This window comes from Myxine glutinosa, chromosome 8 (assembly GCF_964187855.1).
Source record: "Myxine glutinosa chromosome 8, kmMyxGlut1.1, whole genome shotgun sequence".
Lineage (NCBI taxonomy): Eukaryota > Metazoa > Chordata > Myxini > Myxiniformes > Myxinidae > Myxine > Myxine glutinosa.
Genome location: NC_136268.1, coordinates 128,405,757 through 128,429,538, shown reverse-complemented (window position 1 = coordinate 128,429,538; position 23,782 = coordinate 128,405,757). Strand labels below are relative to the sequence as shown.

At 42.6% G+C, this 23,782-nt stretch overlaps 9 non-coding genes across 9 annotated transcripts; all 9 read right to left on the bottom strand.

Annotated features, from left to right (window-relative positions):
• Positions 1-483: 483 nt before the first annotated feature.
• Positions 484-603, bottom strand: TRNAL-CAA (transfer RNA leucine (anticodon CAA)). Its single transcript has 2 exons — positions 566-603; positions 484-529 (listed from the first exon to the last, which is right to left on the bottom strand). It is a non-coding gene; the product is annotated as a tRNA-Leu (tRNA).
• A 992-nt stretch (positions 604-1,595) lies between these two features.
• Positions 1,596-1,716, bottom strand: TRNAL-CAA (transfer RNA leucine (anticodon CAA)). The gene is made up of 2 exons: positions 1,679-1,716; positions 1,596-1,641 (listed from the first exon to the last, which is right to left on the bottom strand). It is a non-coding gene; the product is annotated as a tRNA-Leu (tRNA).
• A 3,353-nt stretch (positions 1,717-5,069) lies between these two features.
• TRNAL-CAA (transfer RNA leucine (anticodon CAA)) lies at positions 5,070-5,189 on the bottom strand. The gene is made up of 2 exons: positions 5,152-5,189; positions 5,070-5,115 (listed from the first exon to the last, which is right to left on the bottom strand). It is a non-coding gene; the product is annotated as a tRNA-Leu (tRNA).
• A 2,287-nt stretch (positions 5,190-7,476) lies between these two features.
• TRNAL-CAA (transfer RNA leucine (anticodon CAA)) lies at positions 7,477-7,596 on the bottom strand. The gene is made up of 2 exons: positions 7,559-7,596; positions 7,477-7,522 (listed from the first exon to the last, which is right to left on the bottom strand). It is a non-coding gene; the product is annotated as a tRNA-Leu (tRNA).
• Positions 7,597-10,953: 3,357 nt separating this feature from the next.
• TRNAL-CAA (transfer RNA leucine (anticodon CAA)) lies at positions 10,954-11,074 on the bottom strand. The gene is made up of 2 exons: positions 11,037-11,074; positions 10,954-10,999 (listed from the first exon to the last, which is right to left on the bottom strand). It is a non-coding gene; the product is annotated as a tRNA-Leu (tRNA).
• A 984-nt stretch (positions 11,075-12,058) lies between these two features.
• TRNAL-CAA (transfer RNA leucine (anticodon CAA)) lies at positions 12,059-12,179 on the bottom strand. The gene is made up of 2 exons: positions 12,142-12,179; positions 12,059-12,104 (listed from the first exon to the last, which is right to left on the bottom strand). It is a non-coding gene; the product is annotated as a tRNA-Leu (tRNA).
• Positions 12,180-15,535: 3,356 nt separating this feature from the next.
• Positions 15,536-15,655, bottom strand: TRNAL-CAA (transfer RNA leucine (anticodon CAA)). The gene is made up of 2 exons: positions 15,618-15,655; positions 15,536-15,581 (listed from the first exon to the last, which is right to left on the bottom strand). It is a non-coding gene; the product is annotated as a tRNA-Leu (tRNA).
• Positions 15,656-18,824: 3,169 nt separating this feature from the next.
• Positions 18,825-18,944, bottom strand: TRNAL-CAA (transfer RNA leucine (anticodon CAA)). The gene is made up of 2 exons: positions 18,907-18,944; positions 18,825-18,870 (listed from the first exon to the last, which is right to left on the bottom strand). It is a non-coding gene; the product is annotated as a tRNA-Leu (tRNA).
• A 1,961-nt stretch (positions 18,945-20,905) lies between these two features.
• Positions 20,906-21,025, bottom strand: TRNAL-CAA (transfer RNA leucine (anticodon CAA)). The gene is made up of 2 exons: positions 20,988-21,025; positions 20,906-20,951 (listed from the first exon to the last, which is right to left on the bottom strand). It is a non-coding gene; the product is annotated as a tRNA-Leu (tRNA).
• Between the last annotated feature and the right edge of the window lie 2,757 nt (positions 21,026-23,782).

Here is a 23,782-nt window from a genome sequence, read left to right as displayed (position 1 = left end):
TCGATTGTAAAAAAATGAGTTAGTTGAGTGTGAACTGTGAGGTCTGAGTGAGTCGAGTGTGAAAAATGAGTTAGTCGAGTGTGAACTGTGAACTCTGAGTTAGTCGAGTGTGAGGGAAGCGTGATTTGGGTGGAGGTGAGGAGTCGAGTGGTGAGGGTGAAAATGAGAGCAAAGAGGAAACGGATGAGGATGAGGTGATAGGAGAAAGATGTTTGTGTGTGTGCATGTGTGTGTATGTTTGAGTGTGCATGCGTTTGAGAGTGTGGGTGTGTATGTGCGTGTGTGTGTTCGTGTGCAAAGATCTGCGAGACCAACTGGGTCTGACTGCCTGAATGCAACCGAGGTTGTGAATCCATGAATTGATATAAATCCACTGATGTGGATCTGTGACTGACCGTGGTTGTGGATCTGGCGTTCATGTCCATCTTTGCAAAATAATATGGCTCGACGAAAATTTTTATAATTACATTAGAAAGAAAATATTGTCAGAAGTGGGATTCGAACCCACGCCTCAATGGGGAGACCAGAATACCCACCCATGGAAGCACATGGAAAGCTTGAGAGCCTTGAGTCTGGCACCTTAGACCACTCGGCCATCCTAACACTTCGAAAATGCGTCACACCCTCCAAATAAGTTACTGACACGCATCCAAGACAAAATACCCTGAAGACACTTGAAGTTCCAAAAGACCATGAAGACCCAAAATGGCCAAAATACCCAAAATACCCTGAAGACCGATAATACCCAAAAGATCCTCAAGACCCAACATACCCTGAAGACCCAAAAGACCCTGAAGACCTTAAAGATCCAAAATACCCCGAAGACCCATAATACCCAAAACATCCTGAAGACCCTGAAGATACTTACAGATCCAAAAGACATGAAGACCCAAAATTCTCAAAATACCCCAAATACCCTAAAATACCCAAAAGACCCTTAAAAACCACGAAGACCCAAAATATCCCGAAGATCCGAAAACACCATGGATACCCAAAATACCCCGATGACCCTTCAAACCCAAAAAGCCCCAAAATATCCCGAAGACCCAATATATGCAAAAGATGCTGAAGACCCTGAAGACCCAGAGTGTGAGGGATGAATGAGTCGATTGTAAAAAATGAGTTAGTTGAGTGTGAACTGTGAGGTCTGAGTTAGTCGAGTGTGAAAAATGAGTTAGTCGAGTGTGAACTGTGAACTCTGAGTTAGTCGAGTGTGAGGGAAGCGTGATTTGGGTGGAGGTGAGGGGTCGAGTGGTGAGGGTGAAAATGAGAGCAAAGAGGGAACGGATGAGGATGAGGTGATAGGAGAAAGATGTTTGTGTGTGTGTGTGTGTGTGTGTGTGTGTATGTTTGAGTGTGCATGCGTTTGAGAGTGTGGGTGTGTATGTGCGTGTGTGTGTTCGTGTGCAAAGATCTGCGAGACCAACTGGGTCTGACTGCCTGAATGCAACCGAGGTTGTGAATCCATGAATTGATATAAATCCACTGATGTGGATCTGTGACTGACCGTGGTTGTGGATCTGGCGTTCATGTCCATCTTTGCAAAATAATATGGCACGACGAAAATTTTTATAATTGCATTGAAAAGAAAATAATGTCAGAAGTGGGATTCGAGCCCACGCCTCCATGGGGAGACCAGAATACCCACCCATGGAAGCACATGGAAAGCTTGAAGAGCCTTGAGTCTGGTGCCTTAGACCACTCGGCCATCCTGACACTTCTAAAGTGCGTCACACCCTCCAAATAAGTTACTGACACGCATCCAAGACAAAATACCCTGAAGACACTTGAAGTTCCAAAAGACCATGAAGACCCAAAATGGCCAAAATACCCAAAATACCCTGAAGACCGATAATACCCAAAAGATCCTGAAGACCCAACATACCCTGAAGACCCAAAAGACCCTGAAGACCTTAAAGATCAAAAATACCCCGAAGACCCATAATACCCTAAACATCCTGAAGACCCTGAAGATACTTACAGATCCAAAAGACATGAAGACCCAAAATTCTCAAAATACCCCAAATACCCTAAAATACCCAAAAGACCATGAAGACCCATACTACCCAAAATATCCCAAAGATCCAAAATACCCTGAAGATACAAAAGACCCTGAAGACACTTAAAGATCCAAAAGACATGAAGACCAAAAATTCCCAAAATATCCTGAAGACCCAAAATACCCCAAATACCCTAAAAGACCCAAAAGACCACGAAGACCCATAATACCCAAAAGATCCCGAAGATCCAAAATACCCTGAAGACCTTAAAGATCCAAAATACCCTGAAGACCCATAATACCCAAAGCATCCTGAAGACCCTGAAGACACTTACAGATCCAAAAGACATGAAGACCCAAAATTCTCAAAATACCCCAAATACCCTAAAAGACCCAAAAGACCATGAAGACCCATAATACCAAAAGATCCCGAAGATCCAAAATACCCTGAAGATCCAAAAGACCCTGAAGACACTTAAAGATCCAAAAGACATGAAGACCAAAAATTTCCAAAATACCACAAAGACCCTTAAAAACCACGAAGACCCAAAATGCCCAAAATACCCCAAAGACCCAAAATACCCTGAAGACCGATAATACCCAAAAGATCCTGAAGACCCTGAAGACACTTACAGATCCAAAAGACATGAAGACCCAAAATTCTCAAAATACCCCAAATACCCTAAAAGACCCAAAAGACCATGAAGACACATACTACCAAAAAGATCCAGAAGATCCAAAATACCCAGAAGATCCAAAAGACCCTGAAGACACTTAAAGATCCAAAAGACATGAAGACCAAAAATTTCCAAAATATCCTGAAGACCCTGAAGACACTTACAGATCCAAAATACATGAAGACCCAAAATACCCCAAATACACTAAAAGACCCAAAAGACCACGAAGACCCATAATACCCAAAAGATCCCGAAGATCCAAAATACCCTGAAGATCCAAAAGACCCTGAAGACACTTAAAGATCCAAAAGACATGAAGACCAAAAATTTCCAAAATACCCCAAAGACCCTTAAAAACCACGAAGACCCAAAATATCCCGAAGATCCGAAAACACCATGGATACCCAAAATACCCCGATGACCCTTCAAACCCAAAAAGCCGCAAAATATCCCGAAGACCCAATATATGCAAAAGATTCTGAAGACCCTGAAGACCCAGAGTGTGAGGGATGAGTGAGTCGATTGTAAAAAATGAGTTAGTTGAGTGTGAACTGTGAGGTCTGAGTGAGTCGAGTGTGAAAAATGAGTTAGTCGAGTGTGAACTGTGAACTCTGAGTTAGTCGAGTGTGAGGGAAGCGTGATTTGGGTGGAGGTGAGGAGTCGAGTGGTGAGGGTGAAAATGAGAGCAAAGAGGGAACGGATGAGGATGAGGTGATAGGAGAAAGATGTTTGTGTGTGTGCGTGTGTGTGTATGTTTGAGTGTGCATGCGTTTGAGAGTGTGGGTGTGTATGTGCGTGTGTGTGTTCGTGTGCAAAGATCTGCGAGACCAACTGGGTCTGACTGCCTGAATGCAACCGAGGTTGTGAATCCATGAATTGATATAAATCCACTGATGTGGATCTGTGACTGACCGTGGTTGTGGATCTGGCGTTCATGTCCATCTTTGCAAAATAATATGGCTCGACGAAAATTTTTATAATTACATTCGAAAGAAAATGGTGTCAGGAGTGGGATTCGAACCCATGCCTCCATGGGAAGACCAGAATACCCACCCATGGAAGCACATGGAAAGCTTTGGGGCCTTGAGTCTGGTGACTTAGATCACTCATCCATACTGACACTTCGAAAGTGTGTCACACCCTCCAAATAAGTTACTGACACGCATCCAAGACAAAATACCCTGAAGACACTTGAAGTTCCAAAAGACATGAAGACCAAAAATTTCCAAAATACCCCAAAGACCCTTAAAAACCACGAAGACCCAAAATGCCCAAAATACCCCAAAGACCCAAAATACCCTGAAGACCGATAATACCCAAAAGATCCTGAAGACCCTGAAGACACTTACAGATCCAAAAGACATGAAGACCCAAAATTCTCAAAATACCCCAAATACCCTAAAAGACCCAAAAGACCATGAAGACACATCCTACCAAAAAGATCCAGAAGATCCAAAATACCCAGAAGATCCAAAAGACCCTGAAGACACTTAAAGATCCAAAAGACATGAAGACCAAAAATTCCCAAAATATCCTGAAGACCCTGAAGACACTTACAGATCCAAAATACATGAAGACCCAAAATACCCCAAATACCCTAAAAGACCCAAAAGACCACGAAGACCCATAATACCCAAAAGATCCCGAAGATCCAAAATACCCTGAAGATCCAAAAGACCCTGAAGACACTTAAAGATCCAAAAGACATGAAGACCAAAAATTTCCAAAATACCCCAAAGACCCTTAAAAACCACGAAGACCCAAAATATCCCAAAGATCCGAAAACACCATGGATACCCAAAATACCCCGATGACCCTTCAAACCCAAAAAGCCGCAAAATATCCCGAAGACCCAATATATGCAAAAGATGCTGAAGACCCTGAAGACCCAGAGTGTGAGGGATGAGTGAGTCGATTGTAAAAAATGAGTTAGTTGAGTGTGAACTGTGAGGTCTGAGTGAGTCGAGTGTGAAAAATGAGTTAGTCGAGTGTGAACTGTGAACTCTGAGTTAGTCGAGTGTGAGGGAAGCGTGATTTGGGTGGAGGTGAGGAGTCGAGTGGTGAGGGTGAAAATGAGAGCAAAGAGGGAACGGATGAGGATGAGGTGATAGGAGAAAGATGTTTGTGTGTGTGCGTGTGTGTGTATGTTTGAGTGTGCATGCGTTTGAGAGTGTGGGTGTGTATGTGCGTGTGTGTGTTCGTGTGCAAAGATCTGCGAGACCAACTGGGTCTGACTGCCTGAATGCAACCGAGGTTGTGAATCCATGAATTGATATAAATCCACTGATGTGGATCTGTGACTGACCGTGGTTGTGGATCTGGCGTTCATGTCCATCTTTGCAAAATAATATGGCTCGACGAAAATTTTTAAAATTACATTGGAAAGAAAATAATGTCAGAAGTGGGATTCGAACCCACGCCTCCATGGGGAGACCAGAATACCCACCCATGGAAGCACATGGAAAGCTTGAGAGCCTTGAGTCTGGCGCCTTAGACCACTCGGCCATCCTGACACTTCTAAAGTGCGTCACACCCTCCAAATAAGTTACTGACACGCATCCAAGACAAAATACCCTGAAGACACTTGAAGTTCCAAAAGACCATGAAGACCCAAAATGGCCAAAAGACCCAAAATACCCTGAAGACCGATAATACCCAAAAGATCCTGAAGACCCAACATACCCTGAAGACCCAAAAGACCCTGAAGACCTTAAAGATCAAAAATACCCCGAAGACCCATAATACCCAAAACATCCTGAAGACCCTGAAGATACTTACAGATCCAAAAGACATGAAGACCCAAAATTCTCAAAATACCCCAAATACCCTAAAATACCCAAAATATCATGAAGACCCATACTACCCAAAATATCCCAAAGATCCAAAATACCCTGAAGATCCAAAAGACATGAAGACCAAAAATTCCCAAAATATCCTGAAGACCCAAAATACCCCAAATACCCTAAAAGACCCAAAAGACCACGAAGACCCATAATACCCAAAAGATCCCGAAGATCCAAAATACCCTGAAGACCTTAAAGATCCAAAATACCCTGAAGACCCATAATACCCAAAACATCCTGAAGACCCTGAAGACACTTACAGATCCAAAAGACATGAAGACCCAAAATTCTCAAAATACCCCAAATACCCTAAAAGACCCAAAAGACCACGAAGACCCATAATACCAAAAGATCCCGAAGATCCAAAATACCCTGAAGATCCAAAAGACCCTGAAGACACTTAAAGATCCAAAAGACATGAAGACCAAAAATTTCCAAAATACCCCAAATACCCTAAAATACCCAAAAGACCATGAAGACCCATACTACCCAAAATATCCCAAAGATCCAAAATACCCTGAAGATACAAAAGACCCTGAAGACACTTAAAGATCCAAAAGACATGAAGACCAAAAATTCCCAAAATATCCTGAAGACCCAAAATACCCCAAATACCCTAAAAGACCCAAAAGACCACGAAGACCCATAATACCCAAAAGATCCCGAAGATCCAAAATACCCTGAAGACCTTAAAGATCCAAAATACCCTGAAGACCCATAATACCCAAAACATCCTGAAGACCCTGAAGACACTTACAGATCCAAAAGACATGAAGACCAAAAATTTCCAAAATTCCCCAAAGACCCTTAAAAACCACGAAGACCCAAAATGCCCAAAATACCCCAAAGACCCAAAATACCCTGAAGACCGATAATACCCAAAAGATCCTGAAGACCCTGAAGACACTTACAGATCCAAAAGACATGAAGACCCAAAATTCTCAAAATACCCCAAATACCCTAAAAGACCCAAAAGACCATGAAGACACATACTACCAAAAAGATCCAGAAGATCCAAAATACCCAGAAGATCCAAAAGACCCTGAAGACACTTAAAGATCCAAAAGACATGAAGACCAAAAATTCCCAAAATATCCTGAAGACCCTGAAGACACTTACAGATCCAAAATACATGAAGACCCAAAATACCCCAAATACCCTAAAAGACCCAAAAGACCACGAAGACCCATAATACCCAAAAGATCCCGAAGATCCAAAATACCCTGAAGATCCAAAAGACCCTGAAGACACTTAAAGATCCAAAAGACATGAAGACCAAAAATTTCCAAAATACCCCAAAGACCCTTAAAAACCACGAAGACCCAAAATATCCCAAAGATCCGAAAACACCATGGATACCCAAAATACCCCGATGACCCTTCAAACCCAAAAAGCCGCAAAATATCCCGAAGACCCAATATATGCAAAAGATACTGAAGACCCTGAAGACCCAGAGTGTGAGGGATGAGTGAGTCGATTGTAAAAAACGAGTTAGTTGAGTGTGAACTGTGAGGTCTGAGTGAGTCGAGTGTGAAAAATGAGTTAGTCGAGTGTGAACTGTGAACTCTGAGTTAGTCGAGTGTGAGGGAAGCGTGATTTGGGTGGAGGTGAGGAGTCGAGTGGTGAGGGTGAAAATGAGAGCAAAGAGGGAACGGATGAGGATGAGGTGATAGGAGAAAGATGTTTGTGTGTGTGCGTGTGTGTGTGTATGTTTGAGTGTGCATGCGTTTGAGAGTGTGGGTGTGTATGTGCGTGTGTGTGTTCGTGTGCAAAGATCTGCGAGACCAACTGGGTCTGACTGCCTGAATGCAACCGAGGTTGTGAATCCATGAATTGATATAAATCCACTGATGTGGATCTGTGACTGACCGTGGTTGTGGATCTGGCGTTCATGTCCATCTTTGCAAAATAATATGGCTCGACGAAAATTTTTATAATTACATTGGAAAGAAAATAATGTCAGAAGTGGGATTCGAACCCACGCCTCCATGGGGAGACCAGAATACCCACCCATGGAAGCACATGGAAAGCTTGAGAGCCTTGAGTCTGGCGCCTTAGACCACTCGGCCATCCTGACACTTCTAAAGTGCGTCACACCCTCCAAATAAGTTACTGACACGCATCCAAGACAAAATACCCTGAAGACACTTGAAGTTCCAAAAGACCATGAAGACCCAAAATGGCCAAAAGACCCAAAATACCCTGAAGACCGATAATACCCAAAAGATCCTGAAGACCCAACATACCCTGAAGACCCAAAAGACCCTGAATACCTTAAAGATCAAAAATACCCCGAAGACCCATAATACCCAAAACATCCTGAAGACCCTGAAGATACTTACAGATCCAAAAGACATGAAGACCCAAAATTCTCAAAATACCCCAAATACCCTAAAATACCCAAAATATCATGAAGACCCATACTACCCAAAATATCCCAAAGATCCAAAATACCCTGAAGATCCAAAAGACCCTGAAGACACTTAAAGATCCAAAAGACATGAAGACCAAAAATTCTCAAAATACCCCAAATACCCTAAAATACCCAAAAGACCATGAAGACCCATACTACCCAAAATATCCCAAAGATCCAAAATACCCTGAAGATACAAAAGACCCTGAAGACACTTAAAGATCCAAAAGACATGAAGACCAAAAATTCCCAAAATATCCTGAAGACCCAAAATACCCCAAATACCCTAAAAGACCCAAAAGACCACGAAGACCCATAATACCCAAAAGATCCCGAAGATCCAAAATACCCTGAAGACCTTAAAGATCCAAAATACCCTGAAGACCCATAATACCCAAAACATCCTGAAGACCCTGAAGACACTTACAGATCCAAAAGACATGAAGACCAAAAATTTCCAAAATACCCCAAAGACCCTTAAAAACCACGAAGACCCAAAATGCCCAAAATACCCCAAAGACCCAAAATACCCTGAAGACCGATAATACCCAAAAGATCCTGAAGACCCTGAAGACACTTACAGATCCAAAAGACATGAAGACCCAAAATTCTCAAAATACCCCAAATACCCTAAAAGACCCAAAAGACCATGAAGACACATACTACCAAAAAGATCCAGAAGATCCAAAATACCCAGAAGATCCAAAAGACCCTGAAGACACTTAAAGATCCAAAAGACATGAAGACCAAAAATTTCCAAAATATCCTGAAGACCCTGAAGACACTTACAGATCCAAAATACATGAAGACCCAAAATACCCCAAATACACTAAAAGACCCAAAAGACCACGAAGACCCATAATACCCAAAATATCCCGAAGATCCAAAATACCCTGAAGATCCAAAAGACCCTGAAGACACTTAAAGATCCAAAAGACATGAAGACCAAAAATTTCCAAAATACCCCAAAGACCCTTAAAAACCACGAAGACCCAAAATATCCCGAAGATCCGAAAACACCATGGATACCCAAAATACCCCGATGACCCTTCAAACCCAAAAAGCCGCAAAATATCCCGAAGACCCAATATATGCAAAAGATTCTGAAGACCCTGAAGACCCAGAGTGTGAGGGATGAGTGAGTCGATTGTAAAAAATGAGTTAGTTGAGTGTGAACTGTGAGGTCTGAGTGAGTCGAGTGTGAAAAATGAGTTAGTCGAGTGTGAACTGTGAACTCTGAGTTAGTCGAGTGTGAGGGAAGCGTGATTTGGGTGGAGGTGAGGAGTCGAGTGGTGAGGGTGAAAATGAGAGCAAAGAGGGAACGGATGAGGATGAGGTGATAGGAGAAAGATGTTTGTGTGTGTGCGTGTGTGTGTGTATGTTTGAGTGTGCATGCGTTTGAGAGTGTGGGTGTGTATGTGCGTGTGTGTGTTCGTGTGCAAAGATCTGCGAGACCAACTGGGTCTGACTGCCTGAATGCAACCGAGGTTGTGAATCCATGAATTGATATAAATCCACTGATGTGGATCTGTGACTGACCGTGGTTGTGGATCTGGCGTTCATGTCCATCTTTGCAAAATAATATGGCTCGACGAAAATTTTTATAATTACATTCGAAAGAAAATAATGTCAGAAGTGGGATTCGAACCCATGCCTCCATGGGAAGACCAGAATACCCACCCATGGAAGCACATGGAAAGCTTTGGGGCCTTGAGTCTGGCGACTTAGATCACTCGTCCATGCTGACACTTCGAAAGTGTGTCACACCCTCCAAATAAGTTACTGATACGCATCCAAGACAAAATACCCTGAAGACACTTGAAGTTCCAAAAGACATGAAGACCAAAAAATTCCAAAATACCCCAAAGACCCTTAAAAACCACGAAGACCCAAAATGCCCAAAATACCCCAAAGACCCAAAATACCCTGAAGACCGATAATACCCAAAAGATCCTGAAGACCCTGAAGACACTTACAGATCCAAAAGACATGAAGACCCAAAATTCTCAAAATACCCCAAATACCCTAAAAGACCCAAAAGACCATGAAGACACATACTACCAAAAAGATCCAGAAGATCCAAAATACCCAGAAGATCCAAAAGACCCTGAAGACACTTAAAGATCCAAAAGACATGAAGACCAAAAATTCCCAAAATATCCTGAAGACCCTGAAGACACTTACAGATCCAAAATACATGAAGACCCAAAATACCCCAAATACCCTAAAAGACCCAAAAGACCACGAAGACCCATAATACCCAAAAGATCCCGAAGATCCAAAATACCCTGAAGATCCAAAAGACCCTGAAGACACTTAGAGATCCAAAAGACATGAAGACCAAAAATTTCCAAAATACCCCAAAGACCCTTAAAAACCACGAAGACCCAAAATATCCCAAAGATCCGAAAACACCATGGATACCCAAAATACCCCGATGACCCTTCAAACCCAAAAAGCCGCAAAATATCCCGAAGACCCAATATATGCAAAAGATGCTGAAGACCCTGAAGACCCAGAGTGTGAGGGATGAGTGAGTCGATTGTAAAAAAATGAGTTAGTTGAGTGTGAACTGTGAGGTCTGAGTGAGTCGAGTGTGAAAAATGAGTTAGTCGAGTGTGAACTGTGAACTCTGAGTTAGTCGAGTGTGAGGGAAGCGTGATTTGGGTGGAGGTGAGGAGTCGAGTGGTGAGGGTGAAAATGAGAGCAAAGAGGAAACGGATGAGGATGAGGTGATAGGAGAAAGATGTTTGTGTGTGTGCATGTGTGTGTATGTTTGAGTGTGCATGCGTTTGAGAGTGTGGGTGTGTATGTGCGTGTGTGTGTTCGTGTGCAAAGATCTGCGAGACCAACTGGGTCTGACTGCCTGAATGCAACCGAGGTTGTGAATCCATGAATTGATATATATCCACTGATGTGGATCTGTGACTGACCGTGGTTGTGGATCTGGCGTTCATGTCCATCTTTGCAAAATAATATGGCTCGACGAAAATTTTTATAATTACATTAGAAAGAAAATATTGTCAGAAGTGGGATTCGAACCCACGCCTCAATGGGGAGACCAGAATACCCACCCATGGAAGCACATGGAAAGCTTGAAGAGCCTTGAGTCTGGCACCTTAGACCACTCGGCCATCCTAACACTTCGAAAATGCGTCACACCCTCCAAATAAGTTACTGACACGCATCCAAGACAAAATACCCTGAAGACACTTGAAGTTCCAAAAGACCATGAAGACCCAAAATGGCCAAAATACCCAAAATACCCTGAAGACCGATAATACCCAAAAGATCCTCAAGACCCAACATACCCTGAAGACCCAAAAGACCCTGAAGACCTTAAAGATCCAAAATACCCCGAAGACCCATAATACCCAAAACATCCTGAAGACCCTGAAGATACTTACAGATCCAAAAGACATGAAGACCCAAAATTCTCAAAATACCCCAAATACCCTAAAATACCCAAAAGACCCTTAAAAACCACGAAGACCCAAAATATCCCGAAGATCCGAAAACACCATGGATACCCAAAATACCCCGATGACCCTTCAAACCCAAAAAGCCCCAAAATATCCCGAAGACCCAATATATGCAAAAGATGCTGAAGACCCTGAAGACCCAGAGTGTGAGGGATGAATGAGTCGATTGTAAAAAATGAGTTAGTTGAGTGTGAACTGTGAGGTCTGAGTTAGTCGAGTGTGAAAAATGAGTTAGTCGAGTGTGAACTGTGAACTCTGAGTTAGTCGAGTGTGAGGGAAGCGTGATTTGGGTGGAGGTGAGGGGTCGAGTGGTGAGGGTGAAAATGAGAGCAAAGAGGGAACGGATGAGGATGAGGTGATAGGAGAAAGATGTTTGTGTGTGTGTGTGTGTGTGTATGTTTGAGTGTGCATGCGTTTGAGAGTGTGGGTGTGTATGTGCGTGTGTGTGTTCGTGTGCAAAGATCTGCGAGACCAACTGGGTCTGACTGCCTGAATGCAACCGAGGTTGTGAATCCATGAATTGATATAAATCCACTGATGTGGATCTGTGACTGACCGTGGTTGTGGATCTGGCGTTCATGTCCATCTTTGCAAAATAATATGGCTCGACGAAAATTTTTATAATTACATTAAAAAGAAAATAATGTCAGAAGTGGGATTCGAGCCCACGCCTCCATGGGGAGACCAGAATACCCACCCATGGAAGCACATGGAAAGCTTGAAGAGCCTTGAGTCTGGTGCCTTAGACCACTCGGCCATCCTGACACTTCTAAAGTGCGTCACACCCTCCAAATAAGTTACTGACACGCATCCAAGACAAAATACCCTGAAGACACTTGAAGTTCCAAAAGACCATGAAGACCCAAAATGGCCAAAAGACCCAAAATACCCTGAAGACCGATAATACCCAAAAGATCCTGAAGACCCAACATACCCTGAAGACCCAAAAGACCCTGAAGACCTTAAAGATCAAAAATACCCCGAAGACCCATAATACCCTAAACATCCTGAAGACCCTGAAGATACTTACAGATCCAAAAGACATGAAGACCCAAAATTCTCAAAATACCCCAAATACCCTAAAATACCCAAAAGACCATGAAGACCCATACTACCCAAAATATCCCAAAGATCCAAAATACCCTGAAGATACAAAAGACCCTGAAGACACTTAAAGATCCAAAAGACATGAAGACCAAAAATTCCCAAAATATCCTGAAGACCCAAAATACCCCAAATACCCTAAAAGACCCAAAAGACCACGAAGACCCATAATACCCAAAAGATCCCGAAGATCCAAAATACCCTGAAGACCTTAAAGATCCAAAATACCCTGAAGACCCATAATACCCAAAACATCCTGAAGACCCTGAAGACACTTACAGATCCAAAAGACATGAAGACCCAAAATTCTCAAAATACCCCAAATACCCTAAAAGACCCAAAAGACCACGAAGACCCATAATACCAAAAGATCCCGAAGATCCAAAATACCCTGAAGATCCAAAAGACCCTGAAGACACTTAAAGATCCAAAAGACATGAAGACCAAAAATTTCCAAAATACCACAAAGACCCTTAAAAACCACGAAGACCCAAAATGCCCAAAATACCCCAAAGACCCAAAATACCCTGAAGACCGATAATACCCAAAAGATCCTGAAGACCCTGAAGACACTTACAGATCCAAAAGACATGAAGACCCAAAATTCTCAAAATACCCCAAATACCCTAAAAGACCCAAAAGACCATGAAGACACATACTACCAAAAAGATCCAGAAGATCCAAAATACCCAGAAGATCCAAAAGACCCTGAAGACACTTAAAGATCCAAAAGACATGAAGACCAAAAATTTCCAAAATATCCTGAAGACCCTGAAGACACTTACAGATCCAAAATACATGAAGACCCAAAATACCCCAAATACACTAAAAGACCCAAAAGACCACGAAGACCCATAATACCCAAAAGATCCCGAAGATCCAAAATACCCTGAAGATCCAAAAGACCCTGAAGACACTTAAAGATCCAAAAGACATGAAGACCAAAAATTTCCAAAATACCCCAAAGACCCTTAAAAACCACGAAGACCCAAAATATCCCGAAGATCCGAAAACACCATGGATACCCAAAATACCCCGATGACCCTTCAAACCCAAAAAGCCGCAAAATATCCCGAAGACCCAATATATGCAAAAGATTCTGAAGACCCTGAAGACCCAGAGTGTGAGGGATGAGTGAGTCGATTGTAAAAAATGAGTTAGTTGAGTGTGAACTGTGAGGTCTGAGTGAGTCGAGTGTGAAAAATGAGTTAGTCGAGTGTGAACTGTGAACTCTGAGTTAGTCGAGTGTGAGGGAAGCGTGATTTGGGTGGAGGTGAGGAGTCGAGTGGTGAGGGTGAAAATGAGAGCAAAGAGGGAACGGATGAGGATGAGGTGATAGGAGAAAGATGTTTGTGTGTGTGCGTGTGTGTGTGTATGTTTGAGTGTGCATGCGTTTGAGAGTGTGGGTGTGTATGTGCGTGTGTGTGTTCGTGTGCAAAGATCTGCGAGACCAACTGGGTCTGACTGCCTGAATGCAACCGAGGTTGTGAATCCATGAATTGATATAAATCCACTGATGTGGATCTGTGACTGACCGTGGTTGTGGATCTGGCGTTCATGTCCATCTTTGCAAAATAATATGGCTCGACGAAAATTTTTATAATTACATTCGAAAGAAAATGGTGTCAGGAGTGGGATTCGAACCCATGCCTCCATGGGAAGACCAGAATACCCACCCATGGAAGCACATGGAAAGCTTTGGGGCCTTGAGTCTGGTGACTTAGATCACTCGTCCATGCTGACACTTCGAAAGTGTGTCACACCCTCCAAATAAGTTACTGACACGCATCCAAGACAAAATACTTTGAAGACACTTGAAGTTCCAAAAGACATGAAGACCAAAAATTTCCAAAATACCCCAAAGACCCTTAAAAACCACGAAGACCCAAAATGCCCAAAATACCCCAAAGACCCAAAATACCCTGAAGACCGATAATACCCAAAAGATCCTGAAGACCCTGAAGACACTTACAGATCCAAAAGACATGAAGACCCAAAATTCTCAAAATACCCCAAATACCCTAAAAGACCCAAAAGACCATGAAGACACATCCTACCAAAAAGATCCAGAAGATCCAAAATACCCAGAAGATCCAAAAGACCCTGAAGACACTTAAAGATCCAAAAGACATGAAGACCAAAAATTCCCAAAATATCCTGAAGACCCTGAAGACACTTACAGATCCAAAATACATGAAGACCCAAAATACCCCAAATACCCTAAAAGACCCAAAAGACCACGAAGACCCATAATACCCAAAAGATCCCGAAGATCCAAAATACCCTGAAGATCCAAAAGACCCTGAAGACACTTAAAGATCCAAAAGACATGAAGACCAAAAATTGTCCAAAATACCCCAAAGACCCTTAAAAACCACGAAGACCCAAAATATCCCAAAGATCCGAAAACACCATGGATACCCAAAATACCCCGATGACCCTTCAAACCCAAAAAGCCGCAAAATATCCCGAAGACCCAATATATGCAAAAGATACTGAAGACCCTGAAGACCCAGAGTGTGAGGGATGAGTGAGTCGATTGTAAAAAACGAGTTAGTTGAGTGTGAACTGTGAGGTCTGAGTGAGTCGAGTGTGAAAAATGAGTTAGTCGAGTGTGAACTGTGAACTCTGAGTTAGTCGAGTGTGAGGGAAGCGTGATTTGGGTGGAGGTGAGGAGTCGAGTGGTGAGGGTGAAAATGAGAGCAAAGAGGGAACGGATGAGGATGAGGTGATAGGAGAAAGATGTTTGTGTGTGTGCGTGTGTGTGTATGTTTGAGTGTGCATGCGTTTGAGAGTGTGGGTGTGTATGTGCGTGTGTGTGTTCGTGTGCAAAGATCTGCGAGACCAACTGGGTCTGACTGCCTGAATGCAACCGAGGTTGTGAATCCATGAATTGATATAAATCCACTGATGTGGATCTGTGACTGACCGTGGTTGTGGATCTGGCGTTCATGTCCATCTTTGCAAAATAATATGGCTCGACGAAAATTTTTATAATTACATTGGAAAGAAAATAATGTCAGAGGTGGGATTCGAACCCACGCCTCCATGGGGAGACCAGAATACCCACCCATGGAAGCACATGGAAAGCTTGAGAGCCTTGAGTCTGGCGCCTTAGACCACTCGGCCATCCTGACACTTCTAAAGTGCGTCACACCCTCCAAATAAGTTACTGACACGCATCCAAGACAAAATTCCCTGAAGACACTTGAAGTTCCAAAAGACCATGAAGACCCAAAATGGCCAAAAGACCCAAAATACCCTGAAGACCGATAATACCCAAAAGATCCTGAAGACCCAACATACCCTGAAGACCCAAAAGACCCTGAAGACCTTAAAGATCAAAAATACCCCGAAGACCCATAATACCCAAAACATCCTGAAGACCCTGAAGATACTTACAGATCCAAAAGACATGAAGACCCAAAATTCTCAAAATACCCCAAATACCCTAAAATACCCAAAATATCATGAAGACCCATACTACCCAAAATATCCCAAAGATCCAAAATACCCTGAAGATCCAAAAGACCCTGAAGACACTTAAAGATCCAAAAGACATGAAGACCAAAAATTCTCAAAATACCCCAAATACCCTAAAATACCCAAAAGACCATGAAGACCCATACTACCCAAAATATCCCAAAGATCCAAAATACCCTGAAGATACAAAAGACCCTGAAGACACTTAAAGATCCAAAAGACATGAAGACCAAAAATTCCCAAAATATCCTGAAGACCCAAAATACCCCAAATACCCTAAAAGACCCAAAAGACCACGAAGACCCATAATACCCAAAAGATCCCGAAGATCCAAAATACCCTGAAGACCTTAAAGATCCAAAATACCCTGAAGACCCATAATACCCAAAACATCCTGAAGACCCTGAAGACACTTACAGATCCAAAAGACATGAAGACCAAAAATTTCCAAAATACCCCAAAGACCCTTAAAAACCACGAAGACCCAAAATGCCCAAAATACCCCAAAGACCCAAAATACCCTGAAGACCGATAATACCCAAAAGATCCTGAAGACCCTGAAGACACTTACAGATCCAAAAGACATGAAGACCCAAAATTCTCAAAATACCCCAAATACCCTAAAAGACCCAAAAGACCATGAAGACACATACTACCAAAAAGATCCAGAAGATCCAAAATACCCAGAAGATCCAAAAGACCCTGAAGACACTTAAAGATCCAAAAGACATGAAGACCAAAAATTCCCAAAATATCCTGAATACCCTGAAGACACTTACAGATCCAAAATACATGAAGACCAAAAATTTCCAAAATACCCCAAAGACCCTTAAAAACCACGAAGACCCAAAATATCCCAAAGATCCGAAAACACCATGGATACCCAAAATACCCCGATGACCCTTCAAACCCAAAAAGCCGCAAAATATCCCGAAGACCCAATATATGCAAAAGATACTGAAGACCCTGAAGACCCAGAGTGTGAGGGATGAGTGAGTCGATTGTAAAAAACGAGTTAGTTGAGTGTGAACTGTGAACTCTGAGTTAGTCGAGTGTGAGGGAAGCGTGATTTGGGTGGAGGTGAGGAGTCGAGTGGTGAGGGTGAAAATGAGAGCAAAGAGGGAACGGATGAGGATGAGGTGATAGGAGAAAGATGTTTGTGTGTGTGCGTGTGTGTGTGTATGTTTGAGTGTGCATGCGTTTGAGAGTGTGGGTGTGTATGTGCGTGTGTGTGTTCGTGTGCAAAGATCTGCGAGACCAACTGGGTCTGACTGCCTGAATGCAACCGAGGTTGTGAATCCATGAATTGATATAAATCCACTGATGTGGATCTGTGACTGACCGTGGTTGTGGATCTGGCGTTCATGTCCATCTTTGCAAAATAATATGGCTCGACGAAAATTTTTATAATTACATTCGAAAGAAAATGGTGTCAGGAGTGGGATTCGAACCCATGCCTCCATGGGAAGACCAGAATACCCACCCATGGAAGCACATGGAAAGCTTTGGGGCCTTGAGTCTGGCGACTTAGATCACTCGTCCATGCTGACACTTTGAAAGTGTGTCACACCCTCCAAATAAGTTACTGAAACGCATCCAAGACAAAATACCCTGAAGACACTTGAAGTTCCAAAAGACATGAAGACCAAAAATTTCCAAAACACCCCAAAGACCCTTAAAAACCACGAAGACCCAAAATGCCCAAAATACCCCAAAGACCCAAAATACCCTGAAGACCGATAATACCCAAAAGATCCTGAAGACCCTGAAGACACTTACAGATCCAAAAGACATGAAGACGCAAAATTCTCAAAATACCCCAAATACCCTAAAAGACCCAAAAGACCATGAAGACACATACTACCAAAAAGATCCAGAAGATCCAAAATACCCAGAAGATCCAAAAGACCCTGAAGACACTTAAAGATCCAAAAGACATGAAGACCAAAAATTCCCAAAATATCCTGAAGACCCTGAAGACACTTACAGATCCAAAATACATGAAGATCCAAAATACCCCAAATACCCTAAAAGACCCAAAAGACCACGAAGACCCATAATACCCAAAAGATCCCGAAGATCCAAAATACCCTGAAGATCCAAAAGACCCTGAAGACACTTAAAGATCCAAAAGACATGAAGACCAAAAATTTCCAAAATACCCCAAAGACCCTTAAAAACCACGAAGACCCAAAATATCCCAAAGATCCGAAAACACCATGGATACCCAAAATACCCCGATGACCCTTCAAACCCAAAAAGCCGCAAAATATCCCGAAGACCCAATATATGCAAAAGATACTGAAGACCCTGAAGACCCAGAGTGTGAGGGATGAGTGAGTCGATTGTAAAAAACGAGTTAGTTGAGTGTGAACTGTGAGGTCTGAGTGAGTCGAGTGTGAAAAATGAGTTAGTCGAGTGTGAACTGTGAACTCTGAGTTAGTCGAGTGTGAGGGAAGCGTGATTTGGGTGGAGGTGAGGAGTCGAGTGGTGAGGGTGAAAATGAGAGCAAAGAGGGAACGGATGAGGATGAGGTGATAGGAGAAAGATGTTTGTGTGTGTGCGTGTGTGTGTATGTTTGAGTGTGCATGCGTTTGAGAGTGTGGGTGTGTATGTGCGTGTGTGTGTTCGTGTGCAAAGATCTGCGAGACCAACTGGGTCTGACTGCCTGAATGCAACCGAGGTTGTGAATCCATGAATTGATATAAATCCACTGATGTGGATCTGTGACTGACCGTGGTTGTGGATCTGGCGTTCATGTCCATCTTTGCAAAATAATATGGCTCGACGAAAATTTTTATAATTACATTGGAAAGAAAATAATGTCAGAAGTGGGATTCGAACCCACGCCTCCATGGGGAGACCAGAATACCCACCCATGGAAGCACATGGAAAGCTTGAGAGCCTTGAGTCTGGCGCCTTAGACCACTCGGCCATCCTGACACTTCTAAAGTGCGTCACACCCTCCAAATAAGTTACTGACACGCATCCAAGACAAAATACCCTGAAGACACTTGAAGTTCCAAAAGACCATGAAGACCCAAAATGGCCAAAAGACCCAAAATACCCTGAAGACCGATAATACCCAAAAGATCCTGAAGACCCAACATACCCTGAAGACCCAAAAGACCCTGAAGACCTTAAAGATCAAAAATACCCCGAAGACCCATAATACCCAAAACTTCCTGAAGACCCTGAAGATACTTACAGATCCAAAAGACATGAAGACCCAAAATTCTCAAAATACCCCAAATACCCTAAAATACCCAAAATATCATGAAGACCCATACTACCCAAAATATCCCAAAGATCCAAAATACCCTGAAGATCCAAAAGACCCTGAAGACACTTAAAGATCCAAAAGACATGAAGACCAAAAATTCTCAAAATACCCCAAATACCCTAAAATACCCAAAAGACCATGAAGACCCATACTACCCAAAATATCCCAAAGATCCAAAATACCCTGAAGATACAAAAGACCCTGAAGACACTTAAAGATCCAAAAGACATGAAGACCAAAAATTCCCAAAATATCCTGAAGACCCAAAATACCCCAAATACCCTAAAAGACCCAAAAGACCACGAAGACCCATAATACCCAAAAGATCCCGAAGATCCAAAATACCCTGAAGACCTTAAAGATCCAAAATACCCTGAAGACCCATAATACCCAAAACATCCTGAAGACCCTGAAGACACTTACAGATCCAAAAGACATGAAGACCAAAAATTTCCAAAATACCCCAAAGACCCTTAAAAACCACGAAGACCCAAAATGCCCAAAATACCCCAAAGACCCAAAATACCCTGAAGACCGATAATACCCAAAAGATCCTGAAGACCCTGAAGACACTTACAGATCCAAAAGACATGAAGACCCAAAATTCTCAAAATACCCCAAATACCCTAAAAGACCCAAAAGACCATGAAGACACATACTACCAAAAAGATCCAGAAGATCCAAAATACCCAGAAGATCCAAAAGACCCTGAAGACACTTAAAGATCCAAAAGACATGAAGACCAAAAATTCCCAAAATATCCTGAAGACCCTGAAGACACTTACAGATCCAAAATACATGAAGACCCAAAATACCCCAAATACCCTAAAAGACCCAAAAGACCACGAAGACCCATAATACCCAAAAGATCCCGAAGATCCAAAATACCCTGAAGATCCAAAAGACCCTGAAGACACTTAAAGATCCAAAAGACATGAAGACCAAAAATTTCCAAAATACCCCAAAGACCCTTAAAAACCACGAAGACCCAAAATATCCCAAAGATCCGAAAACACCATGGATACCCAAAATACCCCGATGACCCTTCAAACCCAAAAAGCCGCAAAATATCCCGAAGACCCAATATATGCAAAAGATACTGAAGACCCTGAAGACCCAGAGTGTGAGGGATGAGTGAGTCGATTGTAAAAAACGAGTTAGTTGAGTGTGAACTGTGAGGTCTGAGTGAGTCGAGTGTGAAAAATGAGTTAGTCGAGTGTGAACTGTGAACTCTGAGTTAGTCGAGTGTGAGGGAAGCGTGATTTGGGTGGAGGTGAGGAGTCGAGTGGTGAGGGTGAAAATGAGAGCAAAGAGGGAACGGATGAGGATGAGGTGATAGGAGAAAGATGTTTGTGTGTGTGCGTGTGTGTGTATGTTTGAGTGTGCATGCGTTTGAGAGTGTGGGTGTGTATGTGCGTGTGTGTGTTCGTGTGCAAAGATCTGCGAGACCAACTGGGTCTGACTGCCTGAATGCAACCGAGGTTGTGAATCCATGAATTGATATAAATCCACTGATGTGGATCTGTGACTGACCGTGGTTGTGGATCTGGCGTTCATGTCCATCTTTGCAAAATAATATGGCTCGACGAAAATTTTTATAATTACATTGGAAAGAAAATAATGTCAGAGGTGGGATTCGAACCCACGCCTCCATGGGGAGACCAGAATACCCACCCATGGAAGCACATGGAAAGCTTGAGAGCCTTGAGTCTGGCGCCTTAGACCACTCGGCCATCCTGACACTTCTAAAGTGCGTCACACCCTCCAAATAAGTTACTGACACGCATCCAAGACAAAATTCCCTGAAGACACTTGAAGTTCCAAAAGACCATGAAGACCCAAAATGGCCAAAAGACCCAAAATACCCTGAAGACCGATAATACCCAAAAGATCCTGAAGACCCAACATACCCTGAAGACCCAAAAGACCCTGAAGACCTTAAAGATCAAAAATACCCCGAAGACCCATAATACCCAAAACATCCTGAAGACCCTGAAGATACTTACAGATCCAAAAGACATGAAGACCCAAAATTCTCAAAATACCCCAAATACCCTAAAATACCCAAAATATCATGAAGACCCATACTACCCAAAATATCCCAAAGATCCAAAATACCCTGAAGATCCAAAAGACCCTGAAGACACTTAAAGATCCAAAAGACATGAAGACCAAAAATTCTCAAAATACCCCAAATACCCTAAAATACCCAAAAGACCATGAAGACCCATACTACCCAAAATATCCCAAAGATCCAAAATACCCTGAAGATACAAAAGACCCTGAAGACACTTAAAGATCCAAAAGACATGAAGACCAAAAATTCCCAAAATATCCTGAAGACCCAAAATACCCCAAATACCCTAAAAGACCCAAAAGACCACGAAGACCCATAATACCCAAAAGATCCCGAAGATCCAAAATACCCTGAAGACCTTAAAGATCCAAAATACCCTGAAGACCCATAATACCCAAAACATCCTGAAGACCCTGAAGACACTTACAGATCCAAAAGACATGAAGACCAAAAATTTCCAAAATACCCCAAAGACCCTTAAAAACCACGAAGACCCAAAATGCCCAAAATACCCCAAAGACCCAAAATACCCTGAAGACCGATAATACCCAAAAGATCCTGAAGACCCTGAAGACACTTACAGATCCAAAAGACATGAAGACCCAAAATTCTCAAAATACCCCAAATACCCTAAAAGACCCAAAAGACCATGAAGACACATACTACCAAAAAGATCCAGAAGATCCAAAATACCCAGAAGATCCAAAAGACCCTGAAGACACTTAAAGATCCAAAAGACATGAAGACCAAAAATTCCCAAAATATCCTGAATACCCTGAAGACACTTACAGATCCAAAATACATGAAGACCCAAAATACCCTAAATACCCTAAAAGACCCAAAAGACCACGAAGACCCATAATACCCAAAAGATCCCGAAGATCCAAAATACCCTGAAGATCCAAAAGACCCTGAAGACACTTAAAGATCCAAAAGACATGAAGACCAAAAATTTCCAAAATACCCCAAAGACCCTTAAAAACCACGAAGACCCAAAATATCCCAAAGATCCGAAAACAACATGGATACCCAAAATACCCCGATGACCCTTCAAACCCAAAAAGCTGCAAAATATCCCGAAGACCCAATATATGCAAAAGATACTGAAGACCCTGAAGACCCAGAGTGTGAGGGATGAGTGAGTCGATTGTAAAAAACGAGTTAGTTGAGTGTGAACTGTGAACTCTGAGTTAGTCGAGTGTGAGGGAAGCGTGATTTGGGTGGAGGTGAGGCGTCGAGTGGTGAGGGTGAAAATGAGAGCAAAGAGGGAACGGATGAGGATGAGGTGATAGGAGAAAGATGTTTGTGTGTGTGCGTGTGTGTGTGTATGTTTGAGTGTGCATGCGTTTGAGAGTGTGGGTGTGTATGTGCGTGTGTGTGTTCGTGTGCAAAGATCTGCGAGACCAACTGGGTCTGACTGCCTGAATGCAACCGAGGTTGTGAATCCATGAATTGATATAAATCCACTGATGTGGATCTGTGACTGACCGTGGTTGTGGATCTGGCGTTCATGTCCATCTTTGCAAAATAATATGGCTCGACGAAAATTTTTATAATTACATTCGAAAGAAAATGGTGTCAGGAGTGGGATTCGAACCCATGCCTCCATGGGAAGACCAGAATACCCACCCATGGAAGCACATGGAAAGCTTTGGGGCCTTGAGTCTGGCGACTTAGATCACTCGTCCATGCTGACACTTCGAAAGTGTGTCACACCCTCCAAATAAGTTACTGATACGCATCCAAGACAAAATACCCTGAAGACACTTGAAGTTCCAAAAGACATGAAGACCAAAAATTTCCAAAACACCCCAAAGACCCTTAAAAACCACGAAGACCCAAAATGCCCAAAATACCCCAAAGACCCAAAATACCCTGAAGACCGATAATACCCAAAAGATCCTGAAGACCCTGAAGACACTTACAGATCCAAAAGACATGAAGACGCAAAATTCTCAAAATACCCCAAATACCCTAAAAGACCCAAAAGACCATGAAGACACATACTACCAAAAAGATCCAGAAGATCCAAAATACCCAGAAGATCCAAAAGACCCTGAAGACACTTAAAGATCCAAAAGACATGAAGACCAAAAATTCCCAAAATATCCTGAAGACCCTGAAGACACTTACAGATCCAAAATACATGAAGATCCAAAATACCCCAAATACCCTAAAAGACCCAAAAGACCACGAAGACCCATAATACCCAAAAGATCCCGAAGATCCAAAATACCCTGAAGATCCAAAAGACCCTGAAGACACTTAAAGATCCAAAAGACATGAAGACCAAAAATTTCCAAAATACCCCAAAGACCCTTAAAAACCACGAAGACCCAAAATATCCCAAAGATCCGAAAACACCATGGATACCCAAAATACCCCGATGACCCTTCAAACCCAAAAAGCCGCAAAATATCC